Source organism: Micromys minutus (genome assembly GCF_963924665.1).
Source record: "Micromys minutus genome assembly, chromosome: 16".
Taxonomy (NCBI): domain Eukaryota; kingdom Metazoa; phylum Chordata; class Mammalia; order Rodentia; family Muridae; genus Micromys; species Micromys minutus.
Window position 1 is genome coordinate 25,807,671 of NC_137985.1, and position 20,009 is coordinate 25,827,679.

The following is a 20,009-nucleotide window of genomic DNA, read 5'->3' on the forward strand; positions in this document are numbered from 1 at the left end:
TCACTAGTTAATGTCTGGAATTCACTCACAATCTTCTATGCTCCTCCGAGGGACTTGGGTCACTTCTCCAGCCCCACTCTCTGCATCACACATAGCTTGTATTCTAGGTCTCAACTGACTCCACTCCAGTACTATTGTTCTTGGTGGTTATCCCATGGTACTGGTATTTGCAAAGTGCTGGGGTCTTGTGCTGCTACCGGGCTGCACTTTTCCCATTAACCCTTCATAGGCTCTTTTCAAGGCCTCCATCCCTGCTACACAGTGCCAAGAAGTAGGCACTCTCTATTACACCCTCACACCTTCAACACCAGTTGCAAGTGGATGGCTCTTTAACTACCAAGTTCAGATGCCAGCGCAAGGTATAGCCTTGATCAAGTCTTGAACACAGTTTCTTGGTGCTGAATCTAAACACTGTCCAGAACATTTCACTTCAGGGATGCTGTTCTCTAACTGCTAATTTCTCAGCTCCAGTTGACCAGCATCAAGTATCCCAACAAAGCAAAGATTCCACTTTAGTAGTTCTGTTATCTTGATCATCACTGTCCCAGCCAACCAAACACAAAGAGTCTTCACCCGCCAGCCCCAGAAGACCATGTAAACCCTGCTTCACTGTAGGTCTCTGTCATCTGCACTGCTCTCATCTTCTAGGCATTATACACTCAACCGCTTTTCTTGCACCAAGTTCCAAAGTCCTTCCACAATCCTCCCAAAACAACATGGTCAGATCTATCACAAGAAGCCCCACTCCTGGTACTATCTTGTCTTATAGTCCTGCCTACAAGCTGATCTTATGGAGGTATTTTTCTTAATTGAGATCTCTTTCTTCTCAGAACTCTCCAGCTTGGGTCAAGTTGACATAAACTATCCAGCACAGAGGATGATCTGAGGGCGAATATGATTGTGAAAGTAAAATTAGGTATTTTATCACTGACAATGAGACGAGTAACTAACACCCCTACCAAAATACTGCACAAGTATGTGTGGGAAATGTCATAATGAAACACCTTATTTTGTGAATTAGCATTTGCTTATAAAAGAAAACTTTTTATATAAAAGTCTACATGAAGATAAATCCAGCATTTGTCAGAAACAGCACATAATGGAGTCTCCACGGTAAGAGTGGCAGACATTTGTTGTGCACACCTCACCCACACCTATCCACACGTATGTGCCTTAGTACTGGAGATAGCATGTGAGAATAAAACAGTGTTAGCATTCTGCCCAAAGCATCACTCCAGGCAGCCTCTGCTGACCCCCTCCATGGTGGGATCTCCTGGTACTCTCCATCCTTTGGGAGCAAAGTCAGGAGGGGTGTGAGTTTGAATACAGCCTGGGCTGCATAATAAGACTATCTCAAATCAATAGTGCACTGGACTGTCTCTGCTGGATGTCAGAGGAGGAAGAATGACAGTACTTCTGTGAGTTTTAAAAGAAAATGTGGGTTATGCGAAGAGTAAGACATTACTGAAAAGATATTACTAAAAGAAGCAAAGCCTATGGTACATTCTTTTATTATTATTATTATTATTATTATTATTATTATTATTATTATTATTATTATTATTATTATTATTATTATATCCATTTTTTACAGTCCAGACTTTACCCCCTCCTGGTCTGCCCCATAACCTCTCCCCATCCCAAATCTCATCCCTGTTCTGTCTCCAAGAGGTTGACTCCAGCCCTCACTCCCACCCCATCAGACCTCCCCACTCCCTGGGGCCGCAAGTCTCTCAAGGGTTAGGTGCATCTTCTCTCACTGAGGCCAGACCAGGCAGTCCTGTCATTTGTGTCTGTATTGTGTCAGAGGCCTCATATCAGCTGCTCTGTGTTACTCAGTTGGTGGCTCAGTGTCTGAGAGATCTCGGAGATCCAGGTCAGTTGAGACTGCTGGTCTTCGCATGGGGTCACCCTGATGGGAATAAGCAACTATAAATGCTCGGCACTAAAAGGGACATTTATATCACACCCTCCCACCATCTCAGTGCTCAGAGAGAGTCATGGAAGGGTATGTCACACATCCTCCTTCAGAACATCCTGGATCCATCCAGAGGACACTGTGCTGAATGAAATAAGCCAAGAAAGCAAATGCTATGTGCTTATCAGAGGTCTCTGAGGTGCCAAAATCAGAAAAACTGAGAGAATAGTGATTGACAAGGGCTAGAAAATGTAACATTGGTGTTCAGTGACCTTGCACTTCCCACTGTGCAACATAAAAAACTACTAAAGGTTTACTGTGTAGCACCATGCCTGCAGACAGCATCACACGGCTCACTCTGGGATATCTCAAGACACTTGGCCTCGGGCTGCATAATCATTTCAGCATGCATGCTTTCGTTAGCACCTTGACAATATGCATGGGCCCAAATCATCACCTAAAATGCAGAGCGTTTTACAATATCAATTATACCTCAATAAAATCAAATGTCTTTACCTTTTAACTTAATTTTTGAACCTTTACTTATTTTCGTACACATACATGAACACATATCACGGCATGTGTGTGAAGTTCAGAAGACAACTTAAAGGAGCTGGTTCTCTTCTTCTGCTATATAGGTTCCAAGGATCAAGCTCAGGTCACATATATACTGTACAATGTCCAAGTCAAGGGAAGCATTTTTATCTCCTCAAAAATGTATCGTTTGTCTACAGTAAGAAACATTCAAAATCCTTTCTTCTAAGTCTGAAATACACAACACATTATTATTTCTCTGCAGTCATCCTACCGTGCAATCACACAACAGAATTCCTTTGGAGGTTTATTTAATATGGACTAATATTTTTAGTGCAACCACTCCAGGCCTGCCCCAGATGACCAAATTAGAAACTCCAAGGGTGGCCCCAGAAGTCTATATTTTCAGAAGCCCCGGAATTCAGAGCTACCCAAGCAGACGAGCCCTGGGCTCTGCTTCTTCAAGGAGGGGAGAGGCTGCTCTCAGGTGGCGCTTGGTGGTTCGAGTGCCCTTAATAAGTGCACCACTAGGCATTAGGGTCAGCAAGAACATCTCTCCCTTGCACAGGTAAGAGGAGCCACTAAAAGAATTCTGATGGGGGAGGGGGCCGGAGGGGCGGGGAGGGAAATGACACTTCTGCAATACCGCATGAGAATGTGCAGCTGAGCCTGGGCTGCAGCCAGCCTTCCTGTGCCAGAGGAGTGTTATTTCCATTAGATACAGAGTAACAGAGGCAATAGTGGTTCTCTCCAATCTGTCCAGCCTCCCAATTTCCTCTCTCACCTTCCCAAGGAGCTGGCCAGCCTCCTGATAACAGGCTGGGAAGAGAAGGCCTGGGGTGGGAGACAGGGGCGACGACAGCTGCCTGACAGCAGGAAGGTGGCTGGGGTTGGTGCTGAGCCTCTACTAGGCTCATCCCTGCAATGATGAAAACAGCATCTCTTGTGGACCAACCCAAGAGCTGGAAAGCTGAAAGCACTGTGGCCAGTGATGCTCAGCCAGGCACAGAGATCAAAAGCACTCAGCTCAACAGATGCCCAGCCCAGTGCTGGCTGTGGTCAAGAATGAGGAAACTCGGCCTCCAGTGACCCCAGAAACACAGCCACGGGAGCAGGCCCAGGATCCAGCACCTGTGCCAAAGGCTTTGAGGCTGGTGTGGGCAATGATGCTCACAGGTGTGAGGACTAAGGGACCAACACTTGCAGAAGTCCTGGCAGAGTACTTGACTCTGCATTGCTCAGTGCTCACCTCTCTCCTTCATTCTTCCCTTGGGAGTTGTCTTTCTCTGTCTGCATAGATCCAAGAAGGAGAAGCCAACATGGTGAAAGGAAAGTGTCTGCCGGGGCAGAAGATAGCTTCTAAAGCTACCTTCCCATCTTAAATCAGAAATTTGCCTTGTGTTGAAATCCCATGTGTGAGCTGTTTGCTCCGTTAGCAATGTCTTACCAGCCCTGTCCAGTGTTTACCACTCGATACATACAAAAATGACCTTCCCTGTAACTCATGCAATTTTAGACATTAAAGAAATAAGCAGGAATTGTCCATTTCCCCCTGTTCTCCGAAGTTAACTGCTAATTATCAGCAGCCAGTAACAGGCAAAACGCAGTCAGGGGTCAAACCCAAAAGCCACCTACCTTGGTAAACAGTTCCAATGAGACGCAGCCAAGTTCATTGTCAACACATCACCTGTGGCAGCTCTTACAAGATCTGAAATATGTGCTCTCTTGCTTTTTACCAAAAAAAAAAAAAAGTAAATATTTCTGCTCCAAAAGAAAGCATACCTAAATCCAATGGTTTCAACTCAAGCAGTTTCCGGAGTTACGGATTTTATGAATGCCAATTCTTAGGAAAGCGCTCAGTGTTATTAGAGTTACACTCTGATTTCTTTGACAGAGTGGCTGGGGAGGTCTAAGATATGCAGTGTTTCTAAGATACAAAATATTTAAGAGAGCTTATATAATATGAGATGTAAGGTGAAAACTATTTCATTGCTATGCAGTAGCGACAGCAAAGGGTTTTGAGCTTTGGAGATCTGACTTTTCCAACCTCACAAAGCACTTTTTTCTCACGGGGTTCTAAGGGTCAGTGTTCACGGGAAAGTCAAACCCTATTCCGTGTGAGGACTTTGGGGAAGGTGACTGGGTCAGAGTGTGGAGCCCTCATGAATAGAAAAACGGGTGCCCCAAGAGTTGCTTGGCCCCATGTGAGGACTCAGAGAGAATGTATCATCTGCGAACAGGGAAGAAAGTACTCACCAGACACACAGTGCCTTTACTGGACCTGGAGTAAAATAATGACAGAACCTCCTGAGTGTTCAAACAAGAATTATCCCTTGTGTGGTTTTTAATACCGCCCTCACCACTATCTTTAATTCTACTCAAACATTTAATATTTTCAAACCTTCACTGTTACCAAGCATTTTCATACATACAAAAAGTGTTTTCCATACATATAAAAAGCGTTATGACATTAAAAAAGAACAGATGTTTTTAACTGGTTCCTTATCTGTCTACATATGCAAATATATACATATACATAAATAGGCATGGATCTGCCTTTCCCACTGTTTGCTCCCTGAGGCTCTGTCTCACTGTGTTTCCCTGGGCTGTCTGACCAGGTATGGTACACTAAGAGCTCACAGGGGATCTGCTTCCGTCTGTCTTAGGTAACCCACTGCAAGATAGCCAAGCCCACCAGGGGGTGGCTTTTTGAAAGGTTCCTGGTTATGTGTGGATCTATATTTTCCCTCCCCATTGATTCAGCAAAAACATGCTTACCTAAAATACTGAGACCAATGAAGTAAAGTCATTCTGTTTGTGAAGACAGAAGACTTTTTGGTGACTTGAACATCAGCAATTCAGCACACCCAGTGCCAGAGGGCCTCCCTATCAGCTGTTACGTTTTCAGTACACTATACTGAGTGATGTTTCTAAGAAGTTCTTGTCCCTGATTGGTTTGGGATTTCTTCTGTTTCTCCACCAGATAAGTACCAAGTATATATACACATACACATATGCTCTCTCTCTCTCTCTCTCTCTCTCTCTCTCTCTCTCTCTCTCTCTCTCTCTCTATCTGTGTGTGTGTGTGTGTGTGTGTGTGTGTGTGTGTGTGTGCGTGTGTGTGTGTTTCTTTATCTTTGTTAGCTAAGGAGAGAAGAGACCAGAGGGACAGGCAGACCAGCATAGCACAAGCTCTACCCACTTCCATCTGGTAAGATCACCAGTTTTGCTGTGCAGCATCTCCACTGCTGGTGATGGAGGCTCAAGGAAAGCTTCTCCGCTAATCATCCTCATGTCTCTCAGCTGCCATTTTCTTTCCTGAAGCCAGGTGAAAGTGGCTTGGCTCTGTTCAAGGAGGCTTTGGGGGAGGAAGTGCCATCAACATGAAGCAGACACTAGCAATTCAGCACGCCCAGTGTCAGAAGAACCTCCCTATCCACTGCTACCACAGCTAGGCAGTACCTTCTCCCCAAGTTCTGTAGGACTCTCATGCAAAATGCTCTTCCCATTTCCCTCCCAGATACTTACCTCTTTGGGGCAGATCCTGAGGATAGAGAGACTAGCCTAGAGGCTTTCTATGTTTCAAACCCCATTTGATTCTAAGGATCAATGTCCTCAGTGAGGATGGGAACACAACCATGACCAGGTTTGTTTGGTTGCCTTTCTCCTTCTCAATGCTCCTAGATCCTGCTCTCAGGTGTATCTGGTCAACAGAGGCTTATGGAACAGCTATATAGTCAGGCCCAGCATAAAAGATGGATGGATGGACGGATAGACGGATAGATAGATGCTATATCACAAATAGCTATAGATAGCTAATATCATAAGGTGCATAAATGGTAAAGTAAACCATTATGATGCAAATAGCAACTGTATATATACATACACATACATATGTACACATAAAACATTTAATACATAAGGATGTTCCTACAACAAAATAATATGCAAACAAACACATCATGAGTTGAAGTCAAAATGCACTTAGTTCACCTAACCTATGACATATCACATCAGCCTAATCAACCATCAACTATATGTCTGGGAAAACTCTATATAAGGCAAAATTTACTTATTTTGTAATAAGGTGTTGAATCTGTTGGGTACACACAGGCATTTTGTAGATGTGGCAGGATAAAATCATGATGCTACTTGTGTGTTATACCAGCATTTGAGATGCTGAGGCAGGAGTAGTAATGCTACAAGTTCAAGACCAGCTTGAGCTATAGAAAGAGTATAGTGGTTAGTTTTTGTCAGCTTGACACAAACATAGACAAAACCTGGAAAGACTATGCAAAGTTGAGCAACTGCCTCTACCACATTGGTACTAGGGTATGTCTGTGGGGCACTATCTTGACTGTGGACCAATATAAGAAAGCTGAGGCCCCTCTGGTCAGTGCTATCCCTGGGCAGGGGGACCCATATATATATATATATGTGTGTGTGTGTGTGTGTGTGTGTGTGTGTGTGTATGTGTGTGTATGATCTAACTGGCTTTATACTATATTATTATATTATATTATTTATCTAATAAAGCTAAAGGAAGCAATCCAGTAAACAATGTCCCTCCAAGGTCTCTGCCTAAATTCCTACCTCCAAGTTCCTGTCTTAACTTCCTGCCTTGACTTCCCTCAGTACTAGGCTGTCATCATAAAGTATAGGATGAAATGAACCTTTCCTCTCAAGTTGCTTTTGGTCATGATGTTTTATCGCAGCAACAGGAGACAAACTAGGACAGTGAGTTTGAAAACAACCTGAACTATACTGTAAGATCTTGTCTCCAAACTCAGAAGAAAGGAGAAAGATAAAGAAGAGGGAGGGAGAAAGGAGGGGGAGGAGAGAAAATACAACATGTAACATCCCAAACCAAACAGCAACACAATACACCAGAGTAGCTGTTTTTCACCCTTCTGGTCTTGGAGCTCGTTAAAAGCTATGGCTTCTTGCCCCTGTCCAGTCATGAGATTGTATCCTTCAGTGGATTGCTAACCTAGGGGGGAAAATCAAGATGAAAAATTTGAAGCACATTTGAATGTTGAGTATTACTTTTGCATTAACATGAAGTCCAGAAATGATAAACTGGGCTATTTTTAAGTGCAGGGCCTTCTTCATGTTTGATATGCATGTATAAGAGGGTGCATATTTTTTATTCAAGTGTTATTAGCCTTGAACAGGGAAGCAAGTGAGGTCCCAGCATGATTCCATAACTTTCTCAGAGAGGGATCCCTGCCAATGGGAAGGCTGGAAAGTTTTAATAAAAGTATCATTTCAGCTGGTCCTTAAATGGTTAGTGGAATTTTAATTCACATTTGTAATTTGGGGTTATAAAAATGATGTATGCTCATTGTGGAAATTTTAAACATAAAGAAAAGCACAAAGGGAGAAGTTTATTTTTTAAAACTCATAAATCCTACTGTTCTAATGTTAAAAAGCCATTAACAGTTTGTTGTGTATCTTTAAAGACTTTTTCAACTACTCATCCCTCTTTTTTAAATGCTATTGCCCTGGTTAGTCACCAGTGTTTCTATGTCATCTGTTAAGTTTCTCACAATGGCCTACAGTGTAAAAAGTCTCATCAACCCATTTTAAAACAATAACATGAGGTACAGAAATATTAGCTTTCCTGTGTCACAGTATAGAGCCAAATAGCATCTAGGATGTCTCTGCAGGGCAACCCACCCACTTCCAACACACACACACACACACACACACACACACACACACACACACACACATTATTCCCAAATAGAGACAAGGCCTACAGGCATGGTAGAAAAATGACAAATGAGAAGTATTGTTTAATTGGTTGGTTGCTTTGTGGTGCTGAGGATTGGAGCCCAGGGACATGTGCATGGTAGATCAATCCTCTGCTACCAAACTGCATCCCCCCAGCCCTTGACTTTATGAGGCCAAGTCCTACTGTGTATCCCAGGCCAGCCTTAAGGCAGGAATCCTCCAGCCTCTGCATTCACAGTGCTAGAACTATAAGCTTGGATCATTACACCATGTAGAGAAAGGTTGTTTTTAATGTTAGACTCAGTGATTCCTTTGCCAAGGGAATAATGGTATGTTAGTTACCTTTCTGTTGCTATGATAAAACACCAAGACCAAAGCAACTTACATTTCAAAATGTTTATTTAGGCTTATGATCCCCAAGGGCTGGTGTCCATGATGATGGGGGGAATAGCACTGAGCAATAAATATGACAAGAGGACAGGAAGCTGAAAGCTCACATCTCAGAATGCAGCCCTGAAGGAGAGCAACTGGAAAGGGACCATGAGTCTTGGAACTCTCCAATCCTACTTCCAGTGACGTATTTCCTCCAAGGCAGCATCTCCTAAATACCAACAACAACCAAGGACTAACAATCAAATACATGATCCTATGGGAGACATTCTCATTGAAATCATCTGTGCTGCCTAGATTTTGTGTCAACTTGACACAGCCAGTATCATCTGAGAGAAGATAACCTTAATTAAGGAAAGGCCTCCATAAGATCCAGCTGTAGGGAAAGTCTGTAGGGCATTTTCTCAAGTGGTGACTGATGGGAGAGGGTCCAGTCTATTGGAAGTAGTTCCATCCCTGGTCTTGTGGCCCTAGATTCTCTAAGAAAGCAAGCTGAGCAAACCACTAGGAGCAAGCCAGGAAGCAGCACTCCTTTATGGCCTCTGCATCAGTTCCTGCCTCCAGGTTCCTGCCCTCATCAATGATGAAAAGCACTATGGAAGTATAAGCAGAATAAACCCTTTCCTTTTCAAGTCGCTTGTACATGGTGTTTTGTCACAGCGATAGAAAGCCACCAATACCTAAGACATCAGCGCAAAAGGAAAGGGAGGAAATTTGATTTTATTTTTCAGTCTAAATGACTAGGAGACTAAGACTTCACAAATGATACTGAGATTCAGAATCTGTTCAGTAACTTCTACCAGTTAGAAAGCTCTGTCTGTTCAGGTAAGGCTTTTTATGCACCTTTCAGTCCACTGAGGTATCAACAGCTGAGCCAGACAAGGCTAAACTACCGTGCAGCCAACAGAGGAAAGATGGTCTGGAATTGTTGTATACAGAGCAATACTCACGATGGTCAAGAACTGCCACCACACTTCCCCCCCCCCCCCCGCACCTCGATACCAAGTGGACTTTATTTCTGCCTCAGCAAAGATGGGAGGAACAAGTTTTTCTTCCAAAGGGGGGAAAAAATCAAAACATTGAGCACCCTTCTTCCCTGGGCTGTGTGTTCCTGGCTGGACTTATACATCGCTTACGTAATGGTGATGTGATTTATTGCAGCAGCCCGCGGAGTTTCAGGAAAGCCAGAAATACCAGCCTGGAATGTGAGGCCCCTGAATCCAACACAGAAGAAGAGGAAGGAGGAGGCAGGAGCAGGGCTTCAGCATAGCTTCTGGTTCAAATGTCTACCCCATGCTGTCCTTCAGGTAAGGTTAAGGAGAGATGGCTCAGTTGTTACGGATAATGGAGTGTGAGCCAACAGAGTGAAAGGGGTTGTGAGACCAAAGGAAACTGAGGACACAATCTCTCCTCTTGGCACTCTTGGCATCTCCCAGCTCTCTGAAGGTCAACCTCTGGTGGAGAAAACAGTGATCCATCAAACACACAGCTACAGTTCTGCCACCGCTCACCCAAAATAATTTGCCTCTTGCAGGAACTCACCCACGGGGAGCTAATTCTTACATGACTATCAATGTGCTGTTTCTTGTTGATCAACGTTGTCGTCCGTTTGTCAGTAGACAGCGTTTGGCTGGCCCTCGTGCACTCTGAAGCCTGGCAACACCATCAAATTCTGTCTAGGTTTCGATGATGTGAAATTTATTGGCAATCTCTCCCCCAGCATATCCTCCAAATCACTCACATGGGAGTTTCAGTGCTTTGGCAAGAAGGCCTGGTCTTAGCAGGAACACAGAGAGGCTTCCTCCAGACTCTTTCCTCCTGTCAATTTCTCTAGTTTCTTTGCTGCTTCTTCTTCGTCTTATCATTGATAGCCAACAACTGTGTCCTATGTCATGTAAAGGGGGGGGCTTTAATAAATGTTTGGTAAGTGGGACCACTGTGGGTATATTTCTTCCCCATCCCTCCTCTCCCCTTTCCTCCCTCTTTGCATCTTATGTAGAGATGACTATACTCTGTGGTCCTCTAATTGAGATCTATCTCTGCTCCCTAAGCCTGGACCCATATTTGGGTCCATCATCTTTTTATCAGAAATTGTTAGAAAGGCCTCTGAGATGAATAAATGTAAGCAGGGGCACTGGCATGCTGGCCTGACAGCCTGAGCTTAATCTCCAGCTCCTACAAAGTGGCAGGAAATAACTGACTCCTGAGAGTTGTCCTCTGGCCTCTACACACACACACACACACACAGAGAGAGAGAGAGAGAGAGAGAGAGAGAGAGAGAGAGAGAGAGAGAGATAGACAGAGAGACAGAGACAGACAAACAGAGACAAAGAGAGACACACACAGGCACACACATGCACAGGCTAAAACAAAACAATTATTACAAAGTTCTTGGGGCTAGGGATATAACTCATCTGGTAGAGTGCTTGTCTAGCACAAACCAGACATGGCAGCTCCCATCTTTGATCCCAGCAGCTGATGAAAATAGCAGGATCAGAAATCCAAAGTCATCATCAGCTACGTGGATTAATTAATTAATTAATTAATTAATTAATAAGGACTTGAAGAGGACAATCTCACTGTGCCCTACACCATGAAATCTCATTACCAGACTTTCGTTCAGTGGTGTTTATTGAGTGCCAACCATCATCCAGGCATTGCTTTCACTAAACAAAGTCCAATTCCACCAGAGTTTATGCCCTCGTCGCAGGAGTTCAGCAATAAAGAGAAAGCAATAAAGAGCTGAAAGGAAAACTAACATAGAAACACAGACTGATGGCTAACACAGACTGATGGGGGAAAGAGAAGACTTAACTGAGCCTGTCCCCCACATCCTCACCAGTACAAAGTCTCTTGCCATAGCATCCTATTGCTTCAGCAGTATTATCGGTGCCTGACCCACAGCATTTGCCTCTGCTACTAACCCTTAAATAGGGACAAGAACAGTTTCCATGTCCTCAAAATTAACCAAGCGAGTGATCTTTGTGAGACATTCGTTCATAAAGCACAGGAAACAAAACTGAAATTGGAGAGAGCTACCATTGGCTAAAGCCATCTTCTGTGCTGTGAAGTAAGTTTTTTACTTCTCTTCAGACAGCCTGGAGTTTAGTGGGCAGCTGACCCTTGAACTGAGAAGCTGTTCCAGATAAAGACCTCAGTTAAACGTGACAGGATAAAGAGCTGACAGGGTCTCCAGAGGAATGCAGGCTTAGCCTGACAGGAGCTGGTATCTTTCACTCTCTTTCTTAGGGATCCTCCTCCCCTGGCTGACTAATTATCTGGCCTATAGGCCAGCCTGGCAGTGATAACATTAAAATGCTATTAGGAGACCCACCGGTCTCAACAGCCAACACATAACCACAGCATTCTTGTGGACCGAGGCAGAAGATACTCACTCGTCCCACAGGTCCCACAGGCTTCCCCACCCCCACCCCAGGTGTTCCAGCTCTGTTGCACATGCTGTCTGACTCTCCTTGTCCAGTCTCCCCTTCCCAACTCTTATTCACTGGAATTCCTCTCAAAATAATTATCCTCAAGTCCAGTTCTAGAGGCCATACTATTTACCAATTAAGCTTTCCTTTCAGAGTTTGCCCCAATGTGACATATTTCCTTGAGTGTATCTATAATTATCCACAATCTCTTCTCTTCATTTGCCCTTCAAGTTAGAAAGTTTAAATATCAGACATGATTCTTCACTTCGAATCTCAGGAACTGCTCTGTCAGCATGCCGAGCACAGACACACTGATCATGATGGTTTCTGTAAATGCTATCAGAGTCCAGGAAGCACATTCTTGCTATGGAAATCCTCTTCAATTCAAAATGTGATGTCTCCTCTATACCCAATAGACCACCTAATAGAGGTGATACCTGCTAGAGGTAGAAAACTGGTGTTTAGAGGGTTATAATCAACATCTGTGGTTTAAGGTATCAACCACCCTCTGTTTGGATGTGTGACATGTTTCATTCTTGGCAAAATGAAAAGAGACGACAGCCTGGAGAAGTAACTAAAAGTTGTCAGAGTCTAGTGGGAGGACTGAGCAGCTAGTTGGAGGACTGAGCAGCTAGTGGGGGAAACTGAGCAGTTACATGTAGCAACTTTTCTCAACATAGTGGCAAAATGGAGGAAAGGTTTATTTGGGCCCACAGTTTCAGAGAGTTTCAGGGGAAGGCTGGACACTTGTTCAGTGCTGTGAGGAAGGTGTGCCAAAGGCTCCTCTGACCTTCTGTGGCAGCAAGAGCATGAAGCACTGGCCAAATTAGGGATGGGTATAACTTCCCGATGCTCTCACCTAGTGACCTACTTCTTCTACTAGCCAGACCCCGATACCTAAAGGCTGTGCAGCCTTCAAAACAATGACACAACCTGAAACCATGAGCCTGTGTAGGAAACTACAGGTTCACAATCTGACAGCTTACTTTAGAATTGCCCTAAAAATATATATAAAGTGAAAACTCTAATAAAATACTATGCATAAAACAATCATAGAATAGACATATGCTGTCGTTATGTGGCATAAGTGACTTCCCAGAGTTGGAGAAGTAGATCCCTAATATTCCATACATTTTGCTCAGGTCCTTTCCCTTCCTTTTGAAGCCAAGAGTTCTAGAGTGTTTTAATTACAGGAATTTTTAACCTTTAGTATGTTATTCCATATCCTAAGAGTATATGGCACATAATGCTTCCATCTTCATTAAATCATGGCTTTTTTAAAAAAAAAATCTTTCAGAATAGCATTTCTTGGGCATCTGGTTCTCAAGAAGATGCTTTGAGAAACACTGTTTTAGCCTTTCCTTGTATCTTAATTAGGGTTTCTATTGCTTCAGCAAAACACCATGAACAAAAGGCAATTTGGGGAAGAGAGGGCTTATTCAGTTTACACTTCCACTTGGTGTTCATCACCAAAGTAAGTCCAGATGGGGATTCAAACTGGGTAGGAACCTGGAGGCAGAAGCTGATGCAGACCATGGAGTACTCTTACTGACTTGCTTCCCATAGCTCTCTCAGCCTGCTTTCTTATAGGACCCAGGACCATCAGCCTAGGGATGGCACCACCCACAATGGGCTGGGCCCTCCCCCATTGGTCATTAATTGATAAAATGCTTTATAGCTGGATTTCACGAAGGCATTTCCTCAACTAAGGCTCCTTCCTCTCTGATGACTCTAATGTGTATCAAGTTGACAAACAAACCATTCAGTAAAACTTGATTTCTTTCTGAGAGTGTCTAGTCCATTTCTTGTTACTATAACTAAATATCATAAACATAATTTACTACTTTTTAAATTATTTTATTGAATATTCTCTGTATTTACATTTCAAATGTTATCCCCTCCCCCTCCATTTGTTTTCAAGAAGGTGCTCCTCCCAATCACCCTCTCCACCTCAGTGCCTTGGCATTCCCCTACACTGGGAAAATGCACCTTCAGTGAACCAAAGGCCTCTTCTCCCACTGATGCCAGACAATGCTATCCTCTGCTACATATGCAACTGGAGCCATGGGTCTCTTCATGTGTGCTCAATGGTTGGTGTTTTAGTCCCTGGGATCTGTGGAGGGTTTGGTTGGTTGATAATGTTGTTCTTCCCATGAGGTTGCAAACCCTTTCAGCTTCTTCAGTCCTTTCTCTAGCACCTTCATTGGGGTCCCCGTATCCAGCCCAATGGTTAGCTGCAAGCATGCTCAGCTGTATACTTTACTATTTTTTATTCTCCTTTCATTAATTATATCCTGACTGCAATTTCCCTCCCCTAACTTCCACCAGTCCCCCTCTTTCATTTTTTTCTCTTCCCCAGATCCAATCCTCCATTTCCCATCAAAGAAAAGAGCAGGCCTCCAAGAGACATCAGCCGAATATGGCACAACAAGTTACAATAAGTCTAGGCACAACAAGGCTTGACAAGGCAATTCAATAAGAGGAAAAGGGTCTCAAGATTAGGCAAAAGAGTTAGAGATACTCCACCCCTACCATTAGGTGTTCACTCAGAACACCCAGCTGCACAACCCAAAATGTATATGCAGAAGACATAGCACAGACCCAAATGAGGTCTGTGATTGTTGCTTCAGTCTCTGTAATATTCTATGAGCTCTACTTAGCTGATTCTGCAAGACATGTGTAGATGGTGTCTATGACCCTTCTAGCTCCTACAGTCGTTCTTCCCCTCTTTCGCAAGGTTCCCCATCTTTGCCTAGTGTTTGACTGTGGACCTCCATTCCTGTTCCCATCAGTTGCTAGATGACACCTCTGTAATGACAGTTGAGCTGGGCAAATATCACTGAGTATAGCAGAACATCATAAGTAATCATGTCATTGATTTTTTTTTTCCAAGTCATCTTTGATTCTGTGTTGAGTCTCCGGACTATCCAGTCTCTCGTTCCTACACTCCCGGCAGTGTCTGGTGTGTGAGCTCCTTCTCATGGCATGGGTCTCAAATAGGAGAGGTGATTGGTTGTCCACTCCCACAAATTCTGTGCCACAATTACCCCAGCACACCTTGCAAGCAAGACAAGTTATGGGTCGAAGGCTTTGTAGCTAGTTTGGTGTCCCAGTGGCAGGGTAATTTATTAGGAATGAATGTTTACTTAGTTCACAGATCCAGAAATGGGTAAGTTCAAGAGCATGGTGCCAGCTGCTGGTGCCAGCCCATTTGCCACATCATAACATGACAGGAGCATTGTGAGAAAGCAGGTATACCAAATAAGACTAATAAACAGAGCTGGATGAGGTGTCAGCCATTAAGAGCCCTTACCACTCTTATGGAAGATGTGGAGTTGGTTCCTCGCACCACATGGTGGCTCACAACTATCCTTAACTCCAGTTCCAGGGCACCTGATGCTCTTTTCTGACCTCTGCTAGCACCCGGCACACACACAGTATGCACACATGCAGGCAAAGCATCCACGCACATAAGATAAAAAAGGAATTTGAAAGACAGTAATGCTGCTATGGAATGGCCACCTTTATGACCTCACCTAAACTTAATTACTTCCTATAGGCCCCACCTCTGGATACCATTAACATGAGTTTGGGGATTAAGTTTCTGCTACTTGGGCTTCTAGGAACATATTCCAATGACAGTGGCTGTTCCATATGCTGCTAATCTGGCTGTAAATGTCACGCCCCTAAGACAAAGAATATCTATTGTCATTCTCAGGATTTGCTAATGGCAATATAAATCATAGGATATTCAAAAATACGCTCTCTCGCTCCCCTTCTCACTCTCCCATTTTCTTTCTCTCTTTTCCTTTTGAGACAGAGTGTTATTATGTAGCCCAGGCTAGCCTTAAATTCATGATCCTCCCACACCACCCGCCTGACTCTTTGCCTCTGCATACCAGCTTGGAAATTGAGTTTAGCATTAGGCCTCCAAGACAGTTGCTTCTCCTATGCTTTCCAGGAGCCATGATTACTTATCAAGAACCTTCCCAATTCCCAATGATTTTTTTTAAGTCATAACCTATAAAAGAGGGGTTTTGTCCCTTACCTTGTATCATTTATCAGAAAATGTCACTCAGTATTTCCTATATGCAAGGCACTTTGTGGATAGAGAGTCAAAAGACACGGATTCTGCCTTAAGAAACACCGTGGGTGCTGTGTCTAAGGGCTTTATGCCCTTCCTGTCAACTGCTGTTAAAAATGCAATGCTGGATGTATGATGAGTCTTTTAGTTTGTCAGTATCTCCTGAGCAATGCCATATAACAATTTGTCTACCATCAACTTTGAACTAGGTGTTGTAAGCAATCCAGAGATACTGTGAAATATACAGGAGGACACATATATATACAAGTGCCAGGCCATATTATATGAGAGATTTGAAACTGTGAAGATTTGTGGAGGGTCCTGGAACCAACTCCTCACAGATAGAGAAGGTATGTGTTTTGACAGCATTAACCCTGAGTTAATGGACTTCTGGATAAAACTGAGTTTAAATCCTGAGTTAATGTTTTTATAATTTTTGAGCCCCTCTCCTTTTCCATTACTTAACCTTTGAATCAGGTGCCAATTCTGTACAGTGAAGATAATTACAGCTACTTTCATCTCTGTTGTGTTGATTAACTGTGATAAAATATCTAGCACAGTGGGAAACCAGGTCTAATTGTCTAATGGTCAGTGCACCATCAGGAAACTTAGGAACAGTGGAGCAATCTTACTCTGGGGTTAGCTTCTCCAAAACTGCCTAGAACTGCTGCATGTGAGCTTGCACTTGAATGCATGCTTGCCCTTCTGTCTTCTGCTTCCTTGCTGCTTTCAAGCTAAGGCAACCTTGATGCAAACAGGAAGTCGTCTTGGACATGTCTGGCTCCTCTGTTGCTCTGGCCCTCTACTCTGGCCCAGCCTCTGTGGTTTGGCCTGGTTCACAGAGATATTTTCAACAAATTTGCACGCTATTAGTGAGGCTTTTTTTTTTTAATCATCTACTTTTGACAAATAAGTAAACTCAGGCACAGAAAAGTGGCAAAGCTGTGTTTAGGAGGCTGATGGAAGATAGATAACAATAGAAAGGGTAGATGATAGAAAACCATTACATTGGTCCAGATATTAGAATAGGTAGAGAAGATATTGGAATAGAAAGCTTAAACACAAAAGACAGGGAATACAGTGATGGGGACATGCCTCCCCTCCCCAAGTGTACATGCTAGACACTGAATTCTTAGTGCAAGGGAACTAAGGCTCTCCCCCACCCTGTCTCTCTGTCTCTGTGTCTCTCTCTTTCTCTTCTTTTCCCTGTCTTTCTTCTCTCTTCTCTCATTTCTCTTCTCCTTCCATCTTCTACCATAGGACAATACAGGACAATGGTCCTGACTTCTCCATGGACTTTCCAGCCTCCAGACATGTAATAATAAGTCTCTGTTTTTCATAAATTACCTAGTCTCAAGTATTTCACAAAATGGATGAACACAATGCTGGGTGACGACTTTTAACAGTGGAAGAAACCGAGAGACTTACTGTACCCGATGATGTACAATCTTTCCCCAACTCTAGCCACAAAGGGAAAATTCACTTCCACTAAGGAATAAGTGCATGCATACACACAGGCATCTGTCTTATTGCTAAACAACTTTAGCTTATGTTAATTTTATAGCCCCTACTTTAAAAGAGTTAAAAATCTAATAAATATCAAAATAGAAGAAATGTTAAGACTTTTTCAGAGAATCAAAATTCTTTGGCAGAAATAAAGGAAGGTGTATGTGTATACACCTACACACCTGGGAATATTATGAAGGCCAAAAGTCTATGTTAGGAGTCTTTAGACAGTCTCCTCTGGAGCTCACCATTTTAGCTAGACCGACTGTCCTGCAGATCCACTTCTATCTACATCCCCAATGCTGGGATTACAGAACCCATGCCCAGCTTCCATGTGGGTTCTTAGGGAATCCAACTCAGGTCCTCACACCTGCACAGCAAACACATTAGCCACAGAACCATCTCCCCAGCCCTAAAGAAAGCTCATTAAAGGAAGTAAGGTAACAACTGAAAAGTAAATTCTTATTTAAATGTGTTAACCAGATTGTGGTACAGTACCGATGGATATAATTAACACTCCAAGGAAAAGAAGAATAACTAGTTATGGCAATTTAAAAAAAAAAAAAACATCTAGAAAAGACACTACAAATAGGCGATGAAGCCACAGATTCTCACATTCAGGAAACCCAGAGTCCAGGCTTGATTTTTCTAGTAAATACTCATCGTGGACAAAACCCAGGACTTCATTGGTTTACTTCCTCATCGCTCACCCACTGCAAACTCAAAGTGTATCAGCTCCTTACTATGTGGGTGTCCTTGGACTTACAAATTCCTGAGCCACGGTAGCTCACAGTCCAACATGCAGAACTTCACATCTATAGACTCTTCTTTCCCATGACCTATGACTGGCCACTGACCACTGTCACGTTTGCCTCCAACATACGGCTTGCAGTCTTCATCCCTCAGAGCTTCAACATTGCCATCTTGGTCACAACTATGACTCACAGACGTGAGCTACTCATGGAACAACACTGACTTTGACGGAAATGATCCCCCATGCTTGAAGACAGGAGATACATACTAACTATCATGCTTCCTCTGAGCAAGGCCTGTTCAACATGGAGAACTGGGATCCTCAGAAACAGGCATCCTGTGAGCGCAGGCAGGGGCCCCAAAGCTTAGGAAGAGCAGTGTGCAATAGTTAGACATGCCACGTACATTCCAAAGAAACCAAAGATCATTAAAAAGTACGTTATGTGCATAATCGTTTCAAGGGAGGAAAAGCTGAAGCTGGAGGGCTGAAATATCATAATAATAAAGTTATGTTTCCTGAAGGAATTTTAATAATAAAAGTGTTTTTCATCACTGTAAGTGTGTAGCTCATAAAAGCAGTATGTGAGTTAGTAAGCCCAGCCTTTGATAACTCTAGCTTTTAGGTCATAGAAGAATGATTGCTATCACTCTGTCACCCCTGAGCTATTACACCACAGCTTTTTTTCATTCTTGCCCATAGAAGACAAAGCCCAAATTTTCCAACTTTCCTACTGTGCAAACCCAGTGGCCCAGCACATAAGGAAACCTGCCTGTTTTGTGGTCTGTAAAAGGAGGACACTAACGGATCCACCTCGAGGAGCTCTAACTGAGATTATAACAGCTGCATGTCCAATGTGCCTGGAGCACCTCTAGCACTCAGCACTTCTGTATATAGTAGTGAATAAATAATTAACATATAAGTCGTGCTATATCTGTGTTACAGCACCGGGGAGCTCCAGTAAAGCAAGGTAAGAGGCAGAATGTAAACCTATCACAGCCAGTGAGGAATGGGAAAAGAGGAGCTTACGTGAGCTACCTATGCTGTGTTTCTCACTATGCTCTGGCTCTTGGGTATGTTACATCAAATAAGCACATTTCAGGATATATGTGTGCTTATATACTTAGATGCTTACATGTGTGTGTTCATACATAAATATGTGACACCTAACTGTCCCACTTAGAAGCCAGACTCGGAGGCAAGAACAAGAAATTCATTCATTATGCCCTACTTTTCTCTCCATAATAACACACAAGAGGTTACAAACCTCAAATTGGGTCCAGTCCCAGAATTTGGTCAGTAAATTGAAAACAATAAGAACATAAAATGTCTGAGCTTCTCCATCTGCAAAAATGAGCCACTCTGGAGATGGTTGTAAATGTGCCATTGATGGGAGTGGGATTCCTGCCCCCATCTTCTGTCAAGGAGAACAGGATGCTGCTGTACAAATTCAATTAAGGACACCAGAGTCTCCCTTAAGTCCAATCAGGGTGACCCCAGGGTCCCTCTCCAGTAAAACACATTGGAATGTGGTTTATGGTAACCTACTCAGTTGAATTGCAATGCATGTGAGGTAATGTTGTGTTGTCATAACAAAGGGTGGGGGTCCACAGGAGTCTGGAAAGGGGAAGCCATGCAATAAGATTCTCAGAGTGTCCC